This window comes from Stegostoma tigrinum, chromosome 27 (assembly GCF_030684315.1).
Source record: "Stegostoma tigrinum isolate sSteTig4 chromosome 27, sSteTig4.hap1, whole genome shotgun sequence".
NCBI classification, from domain to species: Eukaryota; Metazoa; Chordata; class Chondrichthyes; order Orectolobiformes; family Stegostomatidae; genus Stegostoma; species Stegostoma tigrinum.
The window spans coordinates 3,135,118-3,157,212 of record NC_081380.1 but is presented as its reverse complement, the minus strand read 5'-3'; the positions used below and the strand labels follow the sequence as shown (position 1 = coordinate 3,157,212).

Below are 22,095 nucleotides of genomic sequence, written 5' to 3'. Positions count from 1 at the left end.
GCTGACTGCCAGCATTTCTGACATCTTGCAAGCACGTAGCCCAGTTTTCATTCCCTTCTACGCACTGCGGCATTTCACTGCACCCACAAATTTATAGCGCACTATTCCTCTCCTCGTGCTCTCCAACCTATTCTCCTTCTCTCCGCTCTCACAGGCACAGACTACAACTCTTACACTCTCCAGAACAACACACTCTCACAAATCACACACCACAAACACAGTCAACGTCGTCATGGCTCGTCCCATTCTGGCCTTAACTCCATCCATCCGCGCGGCCTCACGACACCAAACATACGTCACCCCCACCGTTAACAATTCTCTCAATAACTCACCGGATAAATCGCATCAAGCCGGCGCCACTGCTTTCAGCCTTCTTCGTTATCGCACTTACATCTTCAAATCTGCCCTTCTTGCACCAGGTACTACCTCACCCACACACACACTCACTCACCCCCTCCCTCACTCATTCACTCCAAATATCTGCTCCCACATCACTGACAGTGCCCACCCTCGGGAGGCGGCTTTTTCTCCCGGACACTCTGGCCAATTCTGCTCACAGACCACCCCGGGCTCTTTTGCCACGAGTCCACGTGCTTTCTCAACATGTCTTTTCTCCTGTGTTCGCAAACAACTTTTACAAACGCCACAACCCTCTTTCCGTGTCTTGCTGGTCCTACCCACCAACCCAGCAAGCTCTCCATTACAGACACAAGATCACAACATTACGCAGCAACTCCTCCGCCCTCTCTTAACACAGCTCGCACTAATACACCCGCGCACGCTCACCCACTTACACACTCGCACAGCACACTGGCCAGCTTCAGCTTGCCCCTCCATCGAGGTGCTGCTTATTGCCAGCTGAAAACGGGCACCACCTCAGACAAACTGAAAGCATCTCGGTGAATAACGGGAGAGTGTTGCTTCGCACTGGAGAAGGGGATAGTTCCATTTGAGACAGCAGCAAGTAAACAGCTACTATCTGGAACACAACAACAGCTCTCTAAAGCACAAATGCAAAACACACAGCGCAGTGAATAAGGTCAGTGAGATACGAGGATCAACAGCCGTGCGGGAATACAACGTAGAAACTTGGCTTCGAGACGGCATTCGGATTCAAGTACGATCAAGTGCAAAGCGTCTTTCTTTCTTTGCTTGCTGTCAGGCTCTTGGCTGCATCTATCAGGTACTCATGCTGCAGACAACCATCTTAACAGCACTTCAACTGCAAGGATAATATTAAACTACAAAGTCTACAGAAAAGCTTTACAACAATGTTGCCGGCACTGGAGGCTTTGAATTCTACGCACAGGCCGCATAGGCTGGGACAGTTTTCCCTGAAGCGTTGAAGGTTGAAAGGCGACCTTACAAAGGTTCAGGAAATCAACAGGGGCATACATAAGGTGAACAGCCAGGGTCTTTTCCCCAGGACAGGGGGGTCCAAAATTGGACAGCGTACGTTTACGGTGAAAGCAGAAAGGTTTAAAACTGACCTGACAGCTAACTTTTTCATACCCATAGTGGCGTGCACATGGAACAAGCTGCCAGAGCAAGTGCTAAAGTCAGGTACAATCACAACGTTTCAAAGACATTCGGTCAGGTACGTGGATACGAAAGTCGTGGAGGGATACAGGGCCAAATGAAAGCAAGTGCGACTGGTTTAGTTAAAAACACCTGGTCAGCGTGGACAATTTGGCCCAAAGGCTCTGTTGCCATGCTGTGTGGCTCTATGACCCTATGCAATTCACAATGAACTGCTTTCTGCCGATCTCACAGCATGCTGTCAGACGTGAAGCTGGTCCTAGGTACTCATGAGCTGTACAAAAAAAACGCACGACTACTAACAGAGAGAGACACAGCAATGTTCCCAGCTGTCAAGGCTGCAACAGGCAACTGAATCACAAAGGAAACTGCCCAAAGCTGAAACACTGTGAGAGGTACAACGGCTGCACATCTTCCCCTCCCAGTTCCATGGCGATATGAAGCAAACGGGCAATCTGCCCACGCGCAACGGCAAAATTATAAGCTACCATTTCTTTAACAAGCTACAGCAGCAACACACCGCCGCACTCTTGTTGTGATCGGAAAGGGACTCGTTCAAACTGTCGTCACCATGAACTTTGCCGACGAGCACAAAACAGACACTACAGAAAATTCAAAAGCTTTGAAATCCCACTTTGACACCTAGGTGAATGTCGCTGATGAATGACAGACGTTCAACGCGAAGGGTAAAAAAAACACTCTGCTGGTCAATATGTGGTCTCAGCGACCAGGTTCGCAGAATCCTGTGCTTTTGTGGAATTAAAAATGATTTCAAGACAGACTGAGGAGGCATAATCCCCCAGTATCAACATCCGCGGTGGGGGGGTACCAGATCAGAGGCTAGCAATACTGCAGCGAGTAACTCACCTCCTGTCACCCCAACGGCTGTCCACGCAGGAGCGTGATGGAATACTCTCCGCTCGCCTGGATGAGTGCACTCAAGGAGGCTGACATCATCCAGGACCAAGCAGTGCGCCTGATCGCCACGACATCCACAAACATCCACTCCCTACACCACCGACGCTTAGTCGCAGCAGTGTATACTGCCAACAAAATGCACTTCTGAAACTCACCAGAAATCCACGTAGACCACGGTCCAAACCTACGACCGCTTCCATCCGGAAGGACAGGGGCAGCGTATACATGGGAACACCGCCACCTTCAAGATCCCCTCCAAGCTACTCAAAATCCTGACTTGGAAATATTTCACCCTTCCTTCACTTTTGCTGAGTCAAAATCATGGAATTTCTTCCCTCAGGGTGATGTGGGTCACCCACAGCACATGTACTGCAGAGGCTGAAGAAGGCAGCGCACTACCACCTTCTCGACGGCAACCACGGATGGGCAAGAAATGCTGGTCCAGCCAGTGAACCCCACAGCCCACTAGTGATGACGGGATAACGTTGGAACAGACCGGGCCTTACATGAATACTGCTGGTAACAACATTCAATATCAGGGGTGGGGTGCTGAGATGGTCTCTTGTTGGAGACGATCATTTCCTGGCAATTGTGGGGCGCCAACGTTACTTGTCACTCGTCAGCCCAAGTCTGGATACCGTCCGACATCCCGTTGTACTTGTGGAGCACTGCTTCAGCATCTGACGAGCGACGTGCGACAGTCCAGGCACAAAGGACACAGTCATCCTGAAGAAAACGACAGAATGCAAATACAGCGGAAGACATCATGCAAAGGAGAACAAGTTCCTGCAGGGAAAGCGCAGCTTTGACTGCACGAAGCAAAAGTGAAAGACACAGGCAGACAGAGCGAATGAGCACGCAGTTAAAAGGACCTTGGTGGCTTCATGAATGGCAGCGTCAGAGTGCAGGGCTGCGGGCAGCCTCTGCTGGCTGCAAAAGCCTACTGCACCTGGTATTCCCAGGCGGTCTCCCATCCAAGTACTAACCAGGCCTGAGTCTGCTTAGCTTCCGAGATCAGACGAGATCGGGCGTTTTCAGACTAGTATGGCCGTAGGCGCTGACTGCCAGCATTTCTGACATCTTGCAAGCACGTAGCCCAGTTTTCATTCCCTTCTACGCACTGCGGCATTTCACTGCACCCACAAATTTATAGCGCACTATTCCTCTCCTCGTGCTCTCCAACCTATTCTCCTTCTCTCCGCTCTCACAGGCACAGACTACAACTCTTACACTCTCCAGAACAACACACTCTCACAAATCACACACCACAAACACAGTCAACGTCGTCATGGCTCGTCCCATTCTGGCCTTAACTCCATCCATCCGCGCGGCCTCACGACACCAAACATACGTCACCCCCACCGTTAACAATTCTCTCAATAACTCACCGGATAAATCGCATCAAGCCGGCGCCACTGCTTTCAGCCTTCTTCGTTATCGCACTTACATCTTCAAATCTGCCCTTCTTGCACCAGGTACTACCTCACCCACACACACACTCACTCACCCCCTCCCTCACTCATTCACTCCAAATATCTGCTCCCACATCACTGACAGTGCCCACCCTCGGGAGGCGGCTTTTTCTCCCGGACACTCTGGCCAATTCTGCTCACAGACCACCCCGGGCTCTTTTGCCACGAGTCCACGTGCTTTCTCAACATGTCTTTTCTCCTGTGTTCGCAAACAACTTTTACAAACGCCACAACCCTCTTTCCGTGTCTTGCTGGTCCTACCCACCAACCCAGCAAGCTCTCCATTACAGACACAAGATCACAACATTACGCAGCAACTCCTCCGCCCTCTCTTAACACAGCTCGCACTAATACACCCGCGCACGCTCACCCACTTACACACTCGCACAGCACACTGGCCAGCTTCAGCTTGCCCCTCCATCGAGGTGCTGCTTATTGCCAGCTGAAAACGGGCACCACCTCAGACAAACTGAAAGCATCTCGGTGAATAACGGGAGAGTGTTGCTTCGCACTGGAGAAGGGGATAGTTCCATTTGAGACAGCAGCAAGTAAACAGCTACTATCTGGAACACAACAACAGCTCTCTAAAGCACAAATGCAAAACACACAGCGCAGTGAATAAGGTCAGTGAGATACGAGGATCAACAGCCGTGCGGGAATACAACGTAGAAACTTGGCTTCGAGACGGCATTCGGATTCAAGTACGATCAAGTGCAAAGCGTCTTTCTTTCTTTGCTTGCTGTCAGGCTCTTGGCTGCATCTATCAGGTACTCATGCTGCAGACAACCATCTTAACAGCACTTCAACTGCAAGGATAATATTAAACTACAAAGTCTACAGAAAAGCTTTACAACAATGTTGCCGGCACTGGAGGCTTTGAATTCTACGCACAGGCCGCATAGGCTGGGACAGTTTTCCCTGAAGCGTTGAAGGTTGAAAGGCGACCTTACAAAGGTTCAGGAAATCAACAGGGGCATACATAAGGTGAACAGCCAGGGTCTTTTCCCCAGGACAGGGGGGTCCAAAATTGGACAGCGTACGTTTACGGTGAAAGCAGAAAGGTTTAAAACTGACCTGACAGCTAACTTTTTCATACCCATAGTGGCGTGCACATGGAACAAGCTGCCAGAGCAAGTGCTAAAGTCAGGTACAATCACAACGTTTCAAAGACATTCGGTCAGGTACGTGGATACGAAAGTCGTGGAGGGATACAGGGCCAAATGAAAGCAAGTGCGACTGGTTTAGTTAAAAACACCTGGTCAGCGTGGACAATTTGGCCCAAAGGCTCTGTTGCCATGCTGTGTGGCTCTATGACCCTATGCAATTCACAATGAACTGCTTTCTGCCGATCTCACAGCATGCTGTCAGACGTGAAGCTGGTCCTAGGTACTCATGAGCTGTACAAAAAAAACGCACGACTACTAACAGAGAGAGACACAGCAATGTTCCCAGCTGTCAAGGCTGCAACAGGCAACTGAATCACAAAGGAAACTGCCCAAAGCTGAAACACTGTGAGAGGTACAACGGCTGCACATCTTCCCCTCCCAGTTCCATGGCGATATGAAGCAAACGGGCAATCTGCCCACGCGCAACGGCAAAATTATAAGCTACCATTTCTTTAACAAGCTACAGCAGCAACACACCGCCGCACTCTTGTTGTGATCGGAAAGGGACTCGTTCAAACTGTCGTCACCATGAACTTTGCCGACGAGCACAAAACAGACACTACAGAAAATTCAAAAGCTTTGAAATCCCACTTTGACACCTAGGTGAATGTCGCTGATGAATGACAGACGTTCAACGCGAAGGGTAAAAAAAACACTCTGCTGGTCAATATGTGGTCTCAGCGACCAGGTTCGCAGAATCCTGTGCTTTTGTGGAATTAAAAATGATTTCAAGACAGACTGAGGAGGCATAATCCCCCAGTATCAACATCCGCGGTGGGGGGGTACCAGATCAGAGGCTAGCAATACTGCAGCGAGTAACTCACCTCCTGTCACCCCAACGGCTGTCCACGCAGGAGCGTGATGGAATACTCTCCGCTCGCCTGGATGAGTGCACTCAAGGAGGCTGACATCATCCAGGACCAAGCAGTGCGCCTGATCGCCACGACATCCACAAACATCCACTCCCTACACCACCGACGCTTAGTCGCAGCAGTGTATACTGCCAACAAAATGCACTTCTGAAACTCACCAGAAATCCACGTAGACCACGGTCCAAACCTACGACCGCTTCCATCCGGAAGGACAGGGGCAGCGTATACATGGGAACACCGCCACCTTCAAGATCCCCTCCAAGCTACTCAAAATCCTGACTTGGAAATATTTCACCCTTCCTTCACTTTTGCTGAGTCAAAATCATGGAATTTCTTCCCTCAGGGTGATGTGGGTCACCCACAGCACATGTACTGCAGAGGCTGAAGAAGGCAGCGCACTACCACCTTCTCGACGGCAACCACGGATGGGCAAGAAATGCTGGTCCAGCCAGTGAACCCCACAGCCCACTAGTGATGACGGGATAACGTTGGAACAGACCGGGCCTTACATGAATACTGCTGGTAACAACATTCAATATCAGGGGTGGGGTGCTGAGATGGTCTCTTCTTGGAGACGATCATTTCCTGGCAATTGTGGGGCGCCAACGTTACTTGTCACTTGTCAGCCCAAGTCTGGATACCGTCCGACATTCCGTTGTACTTGTGGAGCACTGCTTCAGCATCTGACGAGCGACGTGCGACAGTCCAGGCACAAAGGACACAGTCATCCTGAAGAAAACGACAGAATGCAAATACAGCGGAAGACATCATGCAAAGGAGAACAAGTTCCTGCAGGGAAAGCGCAGCTTTGACTGCACGAAGCAAAAGTGAAAGACACAGGCAGACAGAGCGAATGAGCACGCAGTTAAAAGGACCTTGGTGGCTTCATGAATGGCAGCGTCAGAGTGCAGGGCTGCGGGCAGCCTCTGCTGGCTGCAAAAGCCTACTGCACCTGGTATTCCCAGGCGGTCTCCCATCCAAGTACTAACCAGGCCTGAGTCTGCTTAGCTTCCGAGATCAGACGAGATCGGGCGTTTTCAGACTAGTATGGCCGTAGGCGCTGACTGCCAGCATTTCTGACATCTTGCAAGCACGTAGCCCAGTTTTCATTCCCTTCTACGCACTGCGGCATTTCACTGCACCCACAAATTTATAGCGCACTATTCCTCTCCTCGTGCTCTCCAACCTATTCTCCTTCTCTCCGCTCTCACAGGCACAGACTACAACTCTTACACTCTCCAGAACAACACACTCTCACAAATCACACACCACAAACACAGTCAACGTCGTCATGGCTCGTCCCATTCTGGCCTTAACTCCATCCATCCGCGCGGCCTCACGACACCAAACATACGTCACCCCCACCGTTAACAATTCTCTCAATAACTCACCGGATAAATCGCATCAAGCCGGCGCCACTGCTTTCAGCCTTCTTCGTTATCGCACTTACATCTTCAAATCTGCCCTTCTTGCACCAGGTACTACCTCACCCACACACACACTCACTCACCCCCTCCCTCACTCATTCACTCCAAATATCTGCTCCCACATCACTGACAGTGCCCACCCTCGGGAGGCGGCTTTTTCTCCCGGACACTCTGGCCAATTCTGCTCACAGACCACCCCGGGCTCTTTTGCCACGAGTCCACGTGCTTTCTCAACATGTCTTTTCTCCTGTGTTCGCAAACAACTTTTACAAACGCCACAACCCTCTTTCCGTGTCTTGCTGGTCCTACCCACCAACCCAGCAAGCTCTCCATTACAGACACAAGATCACAACATTACGCAGCAACTCCTCCGCCCTCTCTTAACACAGCTCGCACTAATACACCCGCGCACGCTCACCCACTTACACACTCGCACAGCACACTGGCCAGCTTCAGCTTGCCCCTCCATCGAGGTGCTGCTTATTGCCAGCTGAAAACGGGCACCACCTCAGACAAACTGAAAGCATCTCGGTGAATAACGGGAGAGTGTTGCTTCGCACTGGAGAAGGGGATAGTTCCATTTGAGACAGCAGCAAGTAAACAGCTACTATCTGGAACACAACAACAGCTCTCTAAAGCACAAATGCAAAACACACAGCGCAGTGAATAAGGTCAGTGAGATACGAGGATCAACAGCCGTGCGGGAATACAACGTAGAAACTTGGCTTCGAGACGGCATTCGGATTCAAGTACGATCAAGTGCAAAGCGTCTTTCTTTCTTTGCTTGCTGTCAGGCTCTTGGCTGCATCTATCAGGTACTCATGCTGCAGACAACCATCTTAACAGCACTTCAACTGCAAGGATAATATTAAACTACAAAGTCTACAGAAAAGCTTTACAACAATGTTGCCGGCACTGGAGGCTTTGAATTCTACGCACAGGCCGCATAGGCTGGGACAGTTTTCCCTGAAGCGTTGAAGGTTGAAAGGCGACCTTACAAAGGTTCAGGAAATCAACAGGGGCATACATAAGGTGAACAGCCAGGGTCTTTTCCCCAGGACAGGGGGGTCCAAAATTGGACAGCGTACGTTTACGGTGAAAGCAGAAAGGTTTAAAACTGACCTGACAGCTAACTTTTTCATACCCATAGTGGCGTGCACATGGAACAAGCTGCCAGAGCAAGTGCTAAAGTCAGGTACAATCACAACGTTTCAAAGACATTCGGTCAGGTACGTGGATACGAAAGTCGTGGAGGGATACAGGGCCAAATGAAAGCAAGTGCGACTGGTTTAGTTAAAAACACCTGGTCAGCGTGGACAATTTGGCCCAAAGGCTCTGTTGCCATGCTGTGTGGCTCTATGACCCTATGCAATTCACAATGAACTGCTTTCTGCCGATCTCACAGCATGCTGTCAGACGTGAAGCTGGTCCTAGGTACTCATGAGCTGTACAAAAAAAACGCACGACTACTAACAGAGAGAGACACAGCAATGTTCCCAGCTGTCAAGGCTGCAACAGGCAACTGAATCACAAAGGAAACTGCCCAAAGCTGAAACACTGTGAGAGGTACAACGGCTGCACATCTTCCCCTCCCAGTTCCATGGCGATATGAAGCAAACGGGCAATCTGCCCACGCGCAACGGCAAAATTATAAGCTACCATTTCTTTAACAAGCTACAGCAGCAACACACCGCCGCACTCTTGTTGTGATCGGAAAGGGACTCGTTCAAACTGTCGTCACCATGAACTTTGCCGACGAGCACAAAACAGACACTACAGAAAATTCAAAAGCTTTGAAATCCCACTTTGACACCTAGGTGAATGTCGCTGATGAATGACAGACGTTCAACGCGAAGGGTAAAAAAAACACTCTGCTGGTCAATATGTGGTCTCAGCGACCAGGTTCGCAGAATCCTGTGCTTTTGTGGAATTAAAAATGATTTCAAGACAGACTGAGGAGGCATAATCCCCCAGTATCAACATCCGCGGTGGGGGGGTACCAGATCAGAGGCTAGCAATACTGCAGCGAGTAACTCACCTCCTGTCACCCCAACGGCTGTCCACGCAGGAGCGTGATGGAATACTCTCCGCTCGCCTGGATGAGTGCACTCAAGGAGGCTGACATCATCCAGGACCAAGCAGTGCGCCTGATCGCCACGACATCCACAAACATCCACTCCCTACACCACCGACGCTTAGTCGCAGCAGTGTATACTGCCAACAAAATGCACTTCTGAAACTCACCAGAAATCCACGTAGACCACGGTCCAAACCTACGACCGCTTCCATCCGGAAGGACAGGGGCAGCGTATACATGGGAACACCGCCACCTTCAAGATCCCCTCCAAGCTACTCAAAATCCTGACTTGGAAATATTTCACCCTTCCTTCACTTTTGCTGAGTCAAAATCATGGAATTTCTTCCCTCAGGGTGATGTGGGTCACCCACAGCACATGTACTGCAGAGGCTGAAGAAGGCAGCGCACTACCACCTTCTCGACGGCAACCACGGATGGGCAAGAAATGCTGGTCCAGCCAGTGAACCCCACAGCCCACTAGTGATGACGGGATAACGTTGGAACAGACCGGGCCTTACATGAATACTGCTGGTAACAACATTCAATATCAGGGGTGGGGTGCTGAGATGGTCTCTTCTTGGAGACGATCATTTCCTGGCAATTGTGGGGCGCCAACGTTACTTGTCACTTGTCAGCCCAAGTCTGGATACCGTCCGACATTCCGTTGTACTTGTGGAGCACTGCTTCAGCATCTGACGAGCGACGTGCGACAGTCCAGGCACAAAGGACACAGTCATCCTGAAGAAAACGACAGAATGCAAATACAGCGGAAGACATCATGCAAAGGAGAACAAGTTCCTGCAGGGAAAGCGCAGCTTTGACTGCACGAAGCAAAAGTGAAAGACACAGGCAGACAGAGCGAATGAGCACGCAGTTAAAAGGACCTTGGTGGCTTCATGAATGGCAGCGTCAGAGTGCAGGGCTGCGGGCAGCCTCTGCTGGCTGCAAAAGCCTACTGCACCTGGTATTCCCAGGCGGTCTCCCATCCAAGTACTAACCAGGCCTGAGTCTGCTTAGCTTCCGAGATCAGACGAGATCGGGCGTTTTCAGACTAGTATGGCCGTAGGCGCTGACTGCCAGCATTTCTGACATCTTGCAAGCACGTAGCCCAGTTTTCATTCCCTTCTACGCACTGCGGCATTTCACTGCACCCACAAATTTATAGCGCACTATTCCTCTCCTCGTGCTCTCCAACCTATTCTCCTTCTCTCCGCTCTCACAGGCACAGACTACAACTCTTACACTCTCCAGAACAACACACTCTCACAAATCACACACCACAAACACAGTCAACGTCGTCATGGCTCGTCCCATTCTGGCCTTAACTCCATCCATCCGCGCGGCCTCACGACACCAAACATACGTCACCCCCACCGTTAACAATTCTCTCAATAACTCACCGGATAAATCGCATCAAGCCGGCGCCACTGCTTTCAGCCTTCTTCGTTATCGCACTTACATCTTCAAATCTGCCCTTCTTGCACCAGGTACTACCTCACCCACACACACACACTCACTCACCCCCTCCCTCACTCATTCACTCCAAATATCTGCTCCCACATCACTGACAGTGCCCACCCTCGGGAGGCGGCTTTTTCTCCCGGACACTCTGGCCAATTCTGCTCACAGACCACCCCGGGCTCTTTTGCCACGAGTCCACGTGCTTTCTCAACATGTCTTTTCTCCTGTGTTCGCAAACAACTTTTACAAACGCCACAACCCTCTTTCCGTGTCTTGCTGGTCCTACCCACCAACCCAGCAAGCTCTCCATTACAGACACAAGATCACAACATTACGCAGCAACTCCTCCGCCCTCTCTTAACACAGCTCGCACTAATACACCCGCGCACGCTCACCCACTTACACACTCGCACAGCACACTGGCCAGCTTCAGCTTGCCCCTCCATCGAGGTGCTGCTTATTGCCAGCTGAAAACGGGCACCACCTCAGACAAACTGAAAGCATCTCGGTGAATAACGGGAGAGTGTTGCTTCGCACTGGAGAAGGGGATAGTTCCATTTGAGACAGCAGCAAGTAAACAGCTACTATCAGGAACACAACAACAGCTCTCTAAAGCACAAATGCAAAACACACAGCGCAGTGAATAAGGTCAGTGAGATACGAGGATCAACAGCCGTGCGGGAATACAACGTAGAAACTTGGCTTCGAGACGGCATTCGGATTCAAGCACGATCAAGTGCAAAGCGTCTTTCTTTCTTTGCTTGCTGTCAGGCTCTTGGCTGCATCTATCAGGTACTCATGCTGCAGACAACCATCTTAACAGCACTTCAACTGCAAGGATAATATTAAACTACAAAGTCTACAGAAAAGCTTTACAACAATGTTGCCGGCACTGGAGGCTTTGAATTCTACGCACAGGCCGCATAGGCTGGGACAGTCTTCCCTGAAGCGTTGAAGGTTGAAAGGCGACCTTGCAAAGGTTCAGTAAATCAACAGGGGCATACATAAGGTGAACAGCCAGGGTCTTTTCCCCAGGACAGCGGGGTCCAAAATTGGACAGCGTACGTTTACGGTGAAAGCACAAAGGTTTAAAACTGACCTGACGGCTAACTTTTTCATACCCATAGTGGTGTGTACATGGAACAAGCTGCCAGAGCAAGTGCTAAAGTCAGGTACAATCACAACGTTTCAAAGACATTCGGTCAGGTACGTGGATACGAAAGTCGTGGAGGGATACAGGGCCAAATGAAAGCAAGTGCGACTGGTTTAGGTAAAAACACCTGGTCAGCGTGGACAATTTGGCCCAAAGGCTCTGTTGCCATGCTGTGTGGCTCTATGACCCTATGCAATTCACAATGAACTGCTTTCTGCCGATCTCACAGCATGCTGTCAGACGTGAAGCTGGTCCTAGGTACTCATGAGCTGTACAAAAAAAACGCACGACTACTAACAGAGAGAGACACAGCAATGTTCCCAGCTGTCAAGGCTGCAACAGGCAACTGAATCACAAAGGAAACTGCCCAAAGCTGAAACACTGTGAGAGGTACAACGGCTGCACATCTTCCCCTCCCAGTTCCATGGCGATATGAAGCAAACGGGCAATCTGCCCACGCGCAACGGCAAAATTATAAGCTACCATTTCTTTAACAAGCTACAGCAGCAACACACCGCCGCACTCTTGTTGTGATCGGAAAGGGACTCGTTCAAACTGTCGTCACCACGAACTTTGCCGACGAGCACAAAACAGACACTACAGAAAATTCAAAAGCTTTGAAATCCCACTTTGACACCTAGGTGAATGTCGCTGATGAATGACAGACGTTCAACGCGAAGGGTAAAAAAAACACTCTGCTGGTCAATATGTGGTCTCAGCGACCAGGTTCGCAGAATCCTGTGCTTTTGTGGAATTAAAAATGATTTCAAGACAGACTGAGGAGGCATAATCCCCCAGTATCAACATCCGCGGTGGGGGGGTACCAGATCAGAGGCTAGCAATACTGCAGCGAGTAACTCACCTCCTGTCACCCCAACGGCTGTCCACGCAGGAGCGTGATGGAATACTCTCCGCTCGCCTGGATGAGTGCACTCAAGGAGGCTGACATCATCCAGGACCAAGCAGTGCGCCTGATCGCCACGACATCCACAAACATCCACTCCCTACACCACCGACGCTTAGTCGCAGCAGTGTATACTGCCAACAAAATGCACTTCTGAAACTCACCAGAAATCCACGTAGACCACGGTCCAAACCTACGACCGCTTCCATCCGGAAGGACAGGGGCAGCGTATACATGGGAACACCGCCACCTTCAAGATCCCCTCCAAGCTACTCAAAATCCTGACTTGGAAATATTTCACCCTTCCTTCACTTTTGCTGAGTCAAAATCATGGAATTTCTTCCCTCAGGGTGATGTGGGTCACCCACAGCACATGTACTGCAGAGGCTGAAGAAGGCAGCGCACTACCACCTTCTCGACGGCAACCACGGATGGGCAAGAAATGCTGGTCCAGCCAGTGAACCCCACAGCCCACTAGTGATGACGGGATAACGTTGGAACAGACCGGGCCTTACATGAATACTGCTGGTAACAACATTCAATATCAGGGGTGGGGTGCTGAGATGGTCTCTTGTTGGAGACGATCATTTCCTGGCAATTGTGGGGCGCCAACGTTACTTGTCACTCGTCAGCCCAAGTCTGGATACCGTCCGACATCCCGTTGTACTTGTGGAGCACTGCTTCAGCATCTGACGAGCGACGTGCGACAGTCCAGGCACAAAGGACACAGTCATCCTGAAGAAAACGACAGAATGCAAATACAGCGGAAGACATCATGCAAAGGAGAACAAGTTCCTGCAGGGAAAGCGCAGCTTTGACTGCACGAAGCAAAAGTGAAAGACACAGGCAGACAGAGCGAATGAGCACGCAGTTAAAAGGACCTTGGTGGCTTCATGAATGGCAGCGTCAGAGTGCAGGGCTGCGGGCAGCCTCTGCTGGCTGCAAAAGCCTACTGCACCTGGTATTCCCAGGCGGTCTCCCATCCAAGTACTAACCAGGCCTGAGTCTGCTTAGCTTCCGAGATCAGACGAGATCGGGCGTTTTCAGACTAGTATGGCCGTAGGCGCTGACTGCCAGCATTTCTGACATCTTGCAAGCACGTAGCCCAGTTTTCATTCCCTTCTACGCACTGCGGCATTTCACTGCACCCACAAATTTATAGCGCACTATTCCTCTCCTCGTGCTCTCCAACCTATTCTCCTTCTCTCCGCTCTCACAGGCACAGACTACAACTCTTACACTCTCCAGAACAACACACTCTCACAAATCACACACCACAAACACAGTCAACGTCGTCATGGCTCGTCCCATTCTGGCCTTAACTCCATCCATCCGCGCGGCCTCACGACACCAAACATACGTCACCCCCACCGTTAACAATTCTCTCAATAACTCACCGGATAAATCGCATCAAGCCGGCGCCACTGCTTTCAGCCTTCTTCGTTATCGCACTTACATCTTCAAATCTGCCCTTCTTGCACCAGGTACTACCTCACCCACACACACACTCACTCACCCCCTCCCTCACTCATTCACTCCAAATATCTGCTCCCACATCACTGACAGTGCCCACCCTCGGGAGGCGGCTTTTTCTCCCGGACACTCTGGCCAATTCTGCTCACAGACCACCCCGGGCTCTTTTGCCACGAGTCCACGTGCTTTCTCAACATGTCTTTTCTCCTGTGTTCGCAAACAACTTTTACAAACGCCACAACCCTCTTTCCGTGTCTTGCTGGTCCTACCCACCAACCCAGCAAGCTCTCCATTACAGACACAAGATCACAACATTACGCAGCAACTCCTCCGCCCTCTCTTAACACAGCTCGCACTAATACACCCGCGCACGCTCACCCACTTACACACTCGCACAGCACACTGGCCAGCTTCAGCTTGCCCCTCCATCGAGGTGCTGCTTATTGCCAGCTGAAAACGGGCACCACCTCAGACAAACTGAAAGCATCTCGGTGAATAACGGGAGAGTGTTGCTTCGCACTGGAGAAGGGGATAGTTCCATTTGAGACAGCAGCAAGTAAACAGCTACTATCAGGAACACAACAACAGCTCTCTAAAGCACAAATGCAAAACACACAGCGCAGTGAATAAGGTCAGTGAGATACGAGGATCAACAGCCGTGCGGGAATACAACGTAGAAACTTGGCTTCGAGACGGCATTCGGATTCAAGCACGATCAAGTGCAAAGCGTCTTTCTTTCTTTGCTTGCTGTCAGGCTCTTGGCTGCATCTATCAGGTACTCATGCTGCAGACAACCATCTTAACAGCACTTCAACTGCAAGGATAATATTAAACTACAAAGTCTACAGAAAAGCTTTACAACAATGTTGCCGGCACTGGAGGCTTTGAATTCTACGCACAGGCCGCATAGGCTGGGACAGTCTTCCCTGAAGCGTTGAAGGTTGAAAGGCGACCTTGCAAAGGTTCAGTAAATCAACAGGGGCATACATAAGGTGAACAGCCAGGGTCTTTTCCCCAGGACAGCGGGGTCCAAAATTGGACAGCGTACGTTTACGGTGAAAGCACAAAGGTTTAAAACTGACCTGACGGCTAACTTTTTCATACCCATAGTGGTGTGTACATGGAACAAGCTGCCAGAGCAAGTGCTAAAGTCAGGTACAATCACAACGTTTCAAAGACATTCGGTCAGGTACGTGGATACGAAAGTCGTGGAGGGATACAGGGCCAAATGAAAGCAAGTGCGACTGGTTTAGGTAAAAACACCTGGTCAGCGTGGACAATTTGGCCCAAAGGCTCTGTTGCCATGCTGTGTGGCTCTATGACCCTATGCAATTCACAATGAACTGCTTTCTGCCGATCTCACAGCATGCTGTCAGACGTGAAGCTGGTCCTAGGTACTCATGAGCTGTACAAAAAAAACGCACGACTACTAACAGAGAGAGACACAGCAATGTTCCCAGCTGTCAAGGCTGCAACAGGCAACTGAATCACAAAGGAAACTGCCCAAAGCTGAAACACTGTGAGAGGTACAACGGCTGCACATCTTCCCCTCCCAGTTCCATGGCGATATGAAGCAAACGGGCAATCTGCCCACGCGCAACGGCAAAATTATAAGCTACCATTTCTTTAACAAGCTACAGCAGCAACACACCGCCGCACTCTTGTTGTGATCGGAAAGGGACTCGTTCAAACTGTCGTCACCACGAACTTTGCCGACGAGCACAAAACAGACACTACAGAAAATTCAAAAGCTTTGAAATCCCACTTTGACACCTAGGTGAATGTCGCTGATGAATGACAGACGTTCAACGCGAAGGGTAAAAAAAACACTCTGCTGGTCAATATGTGGTCTCAGCGACCAGGTTCGCAGAATCCTGTGCTTTTGTGGAATTAAAAATGATTTCAAGACAGACTGAGGAGGCATAATCCCCCAGTATCAACATCCGCGGTGGGGGGGTACCAGATCAGAGGCTAGCAATACTGCAGCGAGTAACTCACCTCCTGTCACCCCAACGGCTGTCCACGCAGGAGCGTGATGGAATACTCTCCGCTCGCCTGGATGAGTGCACTCAAGGAGGCTGACATCATCCAGGACCAAGCAGTGCGCCTGATCGCCACGACATCCACAAACATCCACTCCCTACACCACCGACGCTTAGTCGCAGCAGTGTATACTGCCAACAAAATGCACTTCTGAAACTCACCAGAAATCCACGTAGACCACGGTCCAAACCTACGACCGCTTCCATCCGGAAGGACAGGGGCAGCGTATACATGGGAACACCGCCACCTTCAAGATCCCCTCCAAGCTACTCAAAATCCTGACTTGGAAATATTTCACCCTTCCTTCACTTTTGCTGAGTCAAAATCATGGAATTTCTTCCCTCAGGGTGATGTGGGTCACCCACAGCACATGTACTGCAGAGGCTGAAGAAGGCAGCGCACTACCACCTTCTCGACGGCAACCACGGATGGGCAAGAAATGCTGGTCCAGCCAGTGAACCCCACAGCCCACTAGTGATGACGGGATAACGTTGGAACAGACCGGGCCTTACATGAATACTGCTGGTAACAACATTCAATATCAGGGGTGGGGTGCTGAGATGGTCTCTTCTTGGAGACGATCATTTCCTGGCAATTGTGGGGCGCCAACGTTACTTGTCACTCGTCAGCCCAAGTCTGGATACCGTCCGACATTCCGTTGTACTTGTGGAGCACTGCTTCAGCATCTGACGAGCGACGTGCGACAGTCCAGGCACAAAGGACACAGTCATCCTGAAGAAAACGACAGAATGCAAATACAGCGGAAGACATCATGCAAAGGAGAACAAGTTCCTGCAGGGAAAGCGCAGCTTTGACTGCACGAAGCAAAAGTGAAAGACACAGGCAGACAGAGCGAATGAGCACGCAGTTAAAAGGACCTTGGTGGCTTCATGAATGGCAGCGTCAGAGTGCAGGGCTGCGGGCAGCCTCTGCTGGCTGCAAAAGCCTACTGCACCTGGTATTCCCAGGCGGTCTCCCATCCAAGTACTAACCAGGCCTGAGTCTGCTTAGCTTCCGAGATCAGACGAGATCGGGCGTTTTCAGACTAGTATGGCCGTAGGCGCTGACTGCCAGCATTTCTGACATCTTGCAAGCACGTAGCCCAGTTTTCATTCCCTTCTACGCACTGCGGCATTTCACTGCACCCACAAATTTATAGCGCACTATTCCTCTCCTCGTGCTCTCCAACCTATTCTCCTTCTCTCCGCTCTCACAGGCACAGACTACAACTCTTACACTCTCCAGAACAACACACTCTCACAAATCACACACCACAAACACAGTCAACGTCGTCATGGCTCGTCCCATTCTGGCCTTAACTCCATCCATCCGCGCGGCCTCACGACACCAAACATACGTCACCCCCACCGTTAACAATTCTCTCAATAACTCACCGGATAAATCGCATCAAGCCGGCGCCACTGCTTTCAGCCTTCTTCGTTATCGCACTTACATCTTCAAATCTGCCCTTCTTGCACCAGGTACTACCTCACCCACACACACACTCACTCACCCCCTCCCTCACTCATTCACTCCAAATATCTGCTCCCACATCACTGACAGTGCCCACCCTCGGGAGGCGGCTTTTTCTCCCGGACACTCTGGCCAATTCTGCTCACAGACCACCCCGGGCTCTTTTGCCACGAGTCCACGTGCTTTCTCAACATGTCTTTTCTCCTGTGTTCGCAAACAACTTTTACAAACGCCACAACCCTCTTTCCGTGTCTTGCTGGTCCTACCCACCAACCCAGCAAGCTCTCCATTACAGACACAAGATCACAACATTACGCAGCAACTCCTCCGCCCTCTCTTAACACAGCTCGCACTAATACACCCGCGCACGCTCACCCACTTACACACTCGCACAGCACACTGGCCAGCTTCAGCTTGCCCCTCCATCGAGGTGCTGCTTATTGCCAGCTGAAAACGGGCACCACCTCAGACAAACTGAAAGCATCTCGGTGAATAACGGGAGAGTGTTGCTTCGCACTGGAGAAGGGGATAGTTCCATTTGAGACAGCAGCAAGTAAACAGCTACTATCAGGAACACAACAACAGCTCTCTAAAGCACAAATGCAAAACACACAGCGCAGTGAATAAGGTCAGTGAGATACGAGGATCAACAGCCGTGCGGGAATACAACGTAGAAACTTGGCTTCGAGACGGCATTCGGATTCAAGCACGATCAAGTGCAAAGCGTCTTTCTTTCTTTGCTTGCTGTCAGGCTCTTGGCTGCATCTATCAGGTACTCATGCTGCAGACAACCATCTTAACAGCACTTCAACTGCAAGGATAATATTAAACTACAAAGTCTACAGAAAAGCTTTACAACAATGTTGCCGGCACTGGAGGCTTTGAATTCTACGCACAGGCCGCATAGGCTGGGACAGTCTTCCCTGAAGCGTTGAAGGTTGAAAGGCGACCTTGCAAAGGTTCAGTAAATCAACAGGGGCATACATAAGGTGAACAGCCAGGGTCTTTTCCCCAGGACAGCGGGGTCCAAAATTGGACAGCGTACGTTTACGGTGAAAGCACAAAGGTTTAAAACTGACCTGACGGCTAACTTTTTCATACCCATAGTGGTGTGTACATGGAACAAGCTGCCAGAGCAAGTGCTAAAGTCAGGTACAATCACAACGTTTCAAAGACATTCGGTCAGGTACGTGGATACGAAAGTCGTGGAGGGATACAGGGCCAAATGAAAGCAAGTGCGACTGGTTTAGGTAAAAACACCTGGTCAGCGTGGACAATTTGGCCCAAAGGCTCTGTTGCCATGCTGTGTGGCTCTATGACCCTATGCAATTCACAATGAACTGCTTTCTGCCGATCTCACAGCATGCTGTCAGACGTGAAGCTGGTCCTAGGTACTCATGAGCTGTACAAAAAAAACGCACGACTACTAACAGAGAGAGACACAGCAATGTTCCCAGCTGTCAAGGCTGCAACAGGCAACTGAATCACAAAGGAAACTGCCCAAAGCTGAAACACTGTGAGAGGTACAACGGCTGCACATCTTCCCCTCCCAGTTCCATGGCGATATGAAGCAAACGGGCAATCTGCCCACGCGCAACGGCAAAATGATAAGCTACCATTTCTTTAACAAGCTACAGCAGCAACACACCGCCGCACTCTTGTTGTGATCGGAAAGGGACTCGTTCAAACTGTCGTCACCACGAACTTTGCCGACGAGCACAAAACAGACACTACAGAAAATTCAAAAGCTTTGAAATCCCACTTTGACACCTAGGTGAATGTCGCTGATGAATGACAGACGTTCAACGCGAAGGGTAAAAAAAACACTCTGCTGGTCAATATGTGGTCTCAGCGACCAGGTTCGCAGAATCCTGTGCTTTTGTGGAATTAAAAATGATTTCAAGACAGACTGAGGAGGCATAATCCCCCAGTATCAACATCCGTGGTGGGGGGGTACCAGATCAGAGGCTAGCAATACTGCAGCGAGTAACTCACCTCCTGTCACCCCAACGGCTGTCCACGCAGGAGCGTGATGGAATACTCTCCGCTCGCCTGGATGAGTGCACTCAAGGAGGCTGACATCATCCAGGACCAAGCAGTGCGCCTGATCGCCACGACATCCACAAACATCCACTCCCTACACCACCGACGCTTAGTCGCAGCAGTGTATACTGCCAACAAAATGCACTTCTGAAACTCACCAGAAATCCACGTAGACCACGGTCCAAACCTACGACCGCTTCCATCCGGAAGGACAGGGGCAGCGTATACATGGGAACACCGCCACCTTCAAGATCCCCTCCAAGCTACTCAAAATCCTGACTTGGAAATATTTCACCCTTCCTTCACTTTTGCTGAGTCAAAATCATGGAATTTCTTCCCTCAGGGTGATGTGGGTCACCCACAGCACATGTACTGCAGAGGCTGAAGAAGGCAGCGCACTACCACCTTCTCGACGGCAACCACGGATGGGCAAGAAATGCTGGTCCAGCCAGTGAACCCCACAGCCCACTAGTGATGACGGGATAACGTTGGAACAGACCGGGCCTTACATGAATACTGCTGGTAACAACATTCAATATCAGGGGTGGGGTGCTGAGATGGTCTCTTCTTGGAGACGATCATTTCCTGGCAATTGTGGGGCGCCAACGTTACTTGTCACTCGTCAGCCCAAGTCTGGATACCGTCCGACATTCCGTTGTACTTGTGGAGCACTGCTTCAGCATCTGACGAGCGACGTGCGACAGTCCAGGCACAAAGGACACAGTCATCCTGAAGAAAACGACAGAATGCAAATACAGCGGAAGACATCATGCAAAGGAGAACAAGTTCCTGCAGGGAAAGTGCAGCTTTGACTGCACGAAGCAAAAGTGAAAGACACAGGCAGACAGAGCGAATGAGCACGCAGTTAAAAGGACCTTGGTGGCTTCATGAATGGCAGCGTCAGAGTGCAGGGCTGCGGGCAGCCTCTGCTGGCTGCAAAAGCCTACTGCACCTGGTATTCCCAGGCGGTCTCCCATCCAAGTACTAACCAGGCCTGAGTCTGCTTAGCTTCCGAGATCAGACGAGATCGGGCGTTTTCAGACTAGTATGGCCGTAGGCGCTGACTGCCAGCATTTCTGACATCTTGCAAGCACGTAGCCCAGTTTTCATTCCCTTCTACGCACTGCGGCATTTCACTGCACCCACAAATTTATAGCGCACTATTCCTCTCCTCGTGCTCTCCAACCTATTCTCCTTCTCTCCGCTCTCACAGGCACAGACTACAACTCTTACACTCTCCAGAACAACACACTCTCACAAATCACACACCACAAACACAGTCAACGTCGTCATGGCTCGTCCCATTCTGGCCTTAACTCCATCCATCCGCGCGGCCTCACGACACCAAACATACGTCACCCCCACCGTTAACAATTCTCTCAATAACTCACCGGATAAATCGCATCAAGCCGGCGCCACTGCTTTCAGCCTTCTTCGTTATCGCACTTACATCTTCAAATCTGCCCTTCTTGCACCAGGTACTACCTCACCCACACACACACTCACTCACCCCCTCCCTCACTCATTCACTCCAAATATCTGCTCCCACATCACTGACAGTGCCCACCCTCGGGAGGCGGCTTTTTCTCCCGGACACTCTGGCCAATTCTGCTCACAGACCACCCCGGGCTCTTTTGCCACGAGTCCACGTGCTTTCTCAACATGTCTTTTCTCCTGTGTTCGCAAACAACTTTTACAAACGCCACAACCCTCTTTCCGTGTCTTGCTGGTCCTACCCACCAACCCAGCAAGCTCTCCATTACAGACACAAGATCACAACATTACGCAGCAACTCCTCCGCCCTCTCTTAACACAGCTCGCACTAATACACCCGCGCACGCTCACCCACTTACACACTCGCACAGCACACTGGCCAGCTTCAGCTTGCCCCTCCATCGAGGTGCTGCTTATTGCCAGCTGAAAACGGGCACCACCTCAGACAAACTGAAAGCATCTCGGTGAATAACGGGAGAGTGTTGCTTCGCACTGGAGAAGGGGATAGTTCCATTTGAGACAGCAGCAAGTAAACAGCTACTATCTGGAACACAACAACAGCTCTCTGAAGCACAAATGC

At 50.6% G+C, this 22,095-nt stretch overlaps 6 non-coding genes across 6 annotated transcripts; all 6 read right to left on the bottom strand.

The window, feature by feature from the left end:
- Window positions 1-3,394: 3,394 nt before the first annotated feature.
- On the bottom strand, window positions 3,395-3,513 carry LOC132211063 (5S ribosomal RNA). Its single transcript, XR_009447370.1, has one exon. It is a non-coding gene; the product is annotated as a 5S ribosomal RNA (ribosomal RNA).
- Window positions 3,514-6,907: 3,394 nt separating this feature from the next.
- On the bottom strand, window positions 6,908-7,026 carry LOC132211062 (5S ribosomal RNA). Its single transcript, XR_009447369.1, has one exon. It is a non-coding gene; the product is annotated as a 5S ribosomal RNA (ribosomal RNA).
- A 3,394-nt stretch (window positions 7,027-10,420) lies between these two features.
- On the bottom strand, window positions 10,421-10,539 carry LOC132211061 (5S ribosomal RNA). The gene has a single exon (XR_009447368.1). It is a non-coding gene; the product is annotated as a 5S ribosomal RNA (ribosomal RNA).
- A 3,396-nt stretch (window positions 10,540-13,935) lies between these two features.
- On the bottom strand, window positions 13,936-14,054 carry LOC132211060 (5S ribosomal RNA). Its single transcript, XR_009447367.1, has one exon. It is a non-coding gene; the product is annotated as a 5S ribosomal RNA (ribosomal RNA).
- A 3,394-nt stretch (window positions 14,055-17,448) lies between these two features.
- Window positions 17,449-17,567, bottom strand: LOC132211059 (5S ribosomal RNA). The gene has a single exon (XR_009447366.1). It is a non-coding gene; the product is annotated as a 5S ribosomal RNA (ribosomal RNA).
- Window positions 17,568-20,961: 3,394 nt separating this feature from the next.
- LOC132211058 (5S ribosomal RNA) lies at window positions 20,962-21,080 on the bottom strand. Its single transcript, XR_009447365.1, has one exon. It is a non-coding gene; the product is annotated as a 5S ribosomal RNA (ribosomal RNA).
- Between the last annotated feature and the right edge of the window lie 1,015 nt (window positions 21,081-22,095).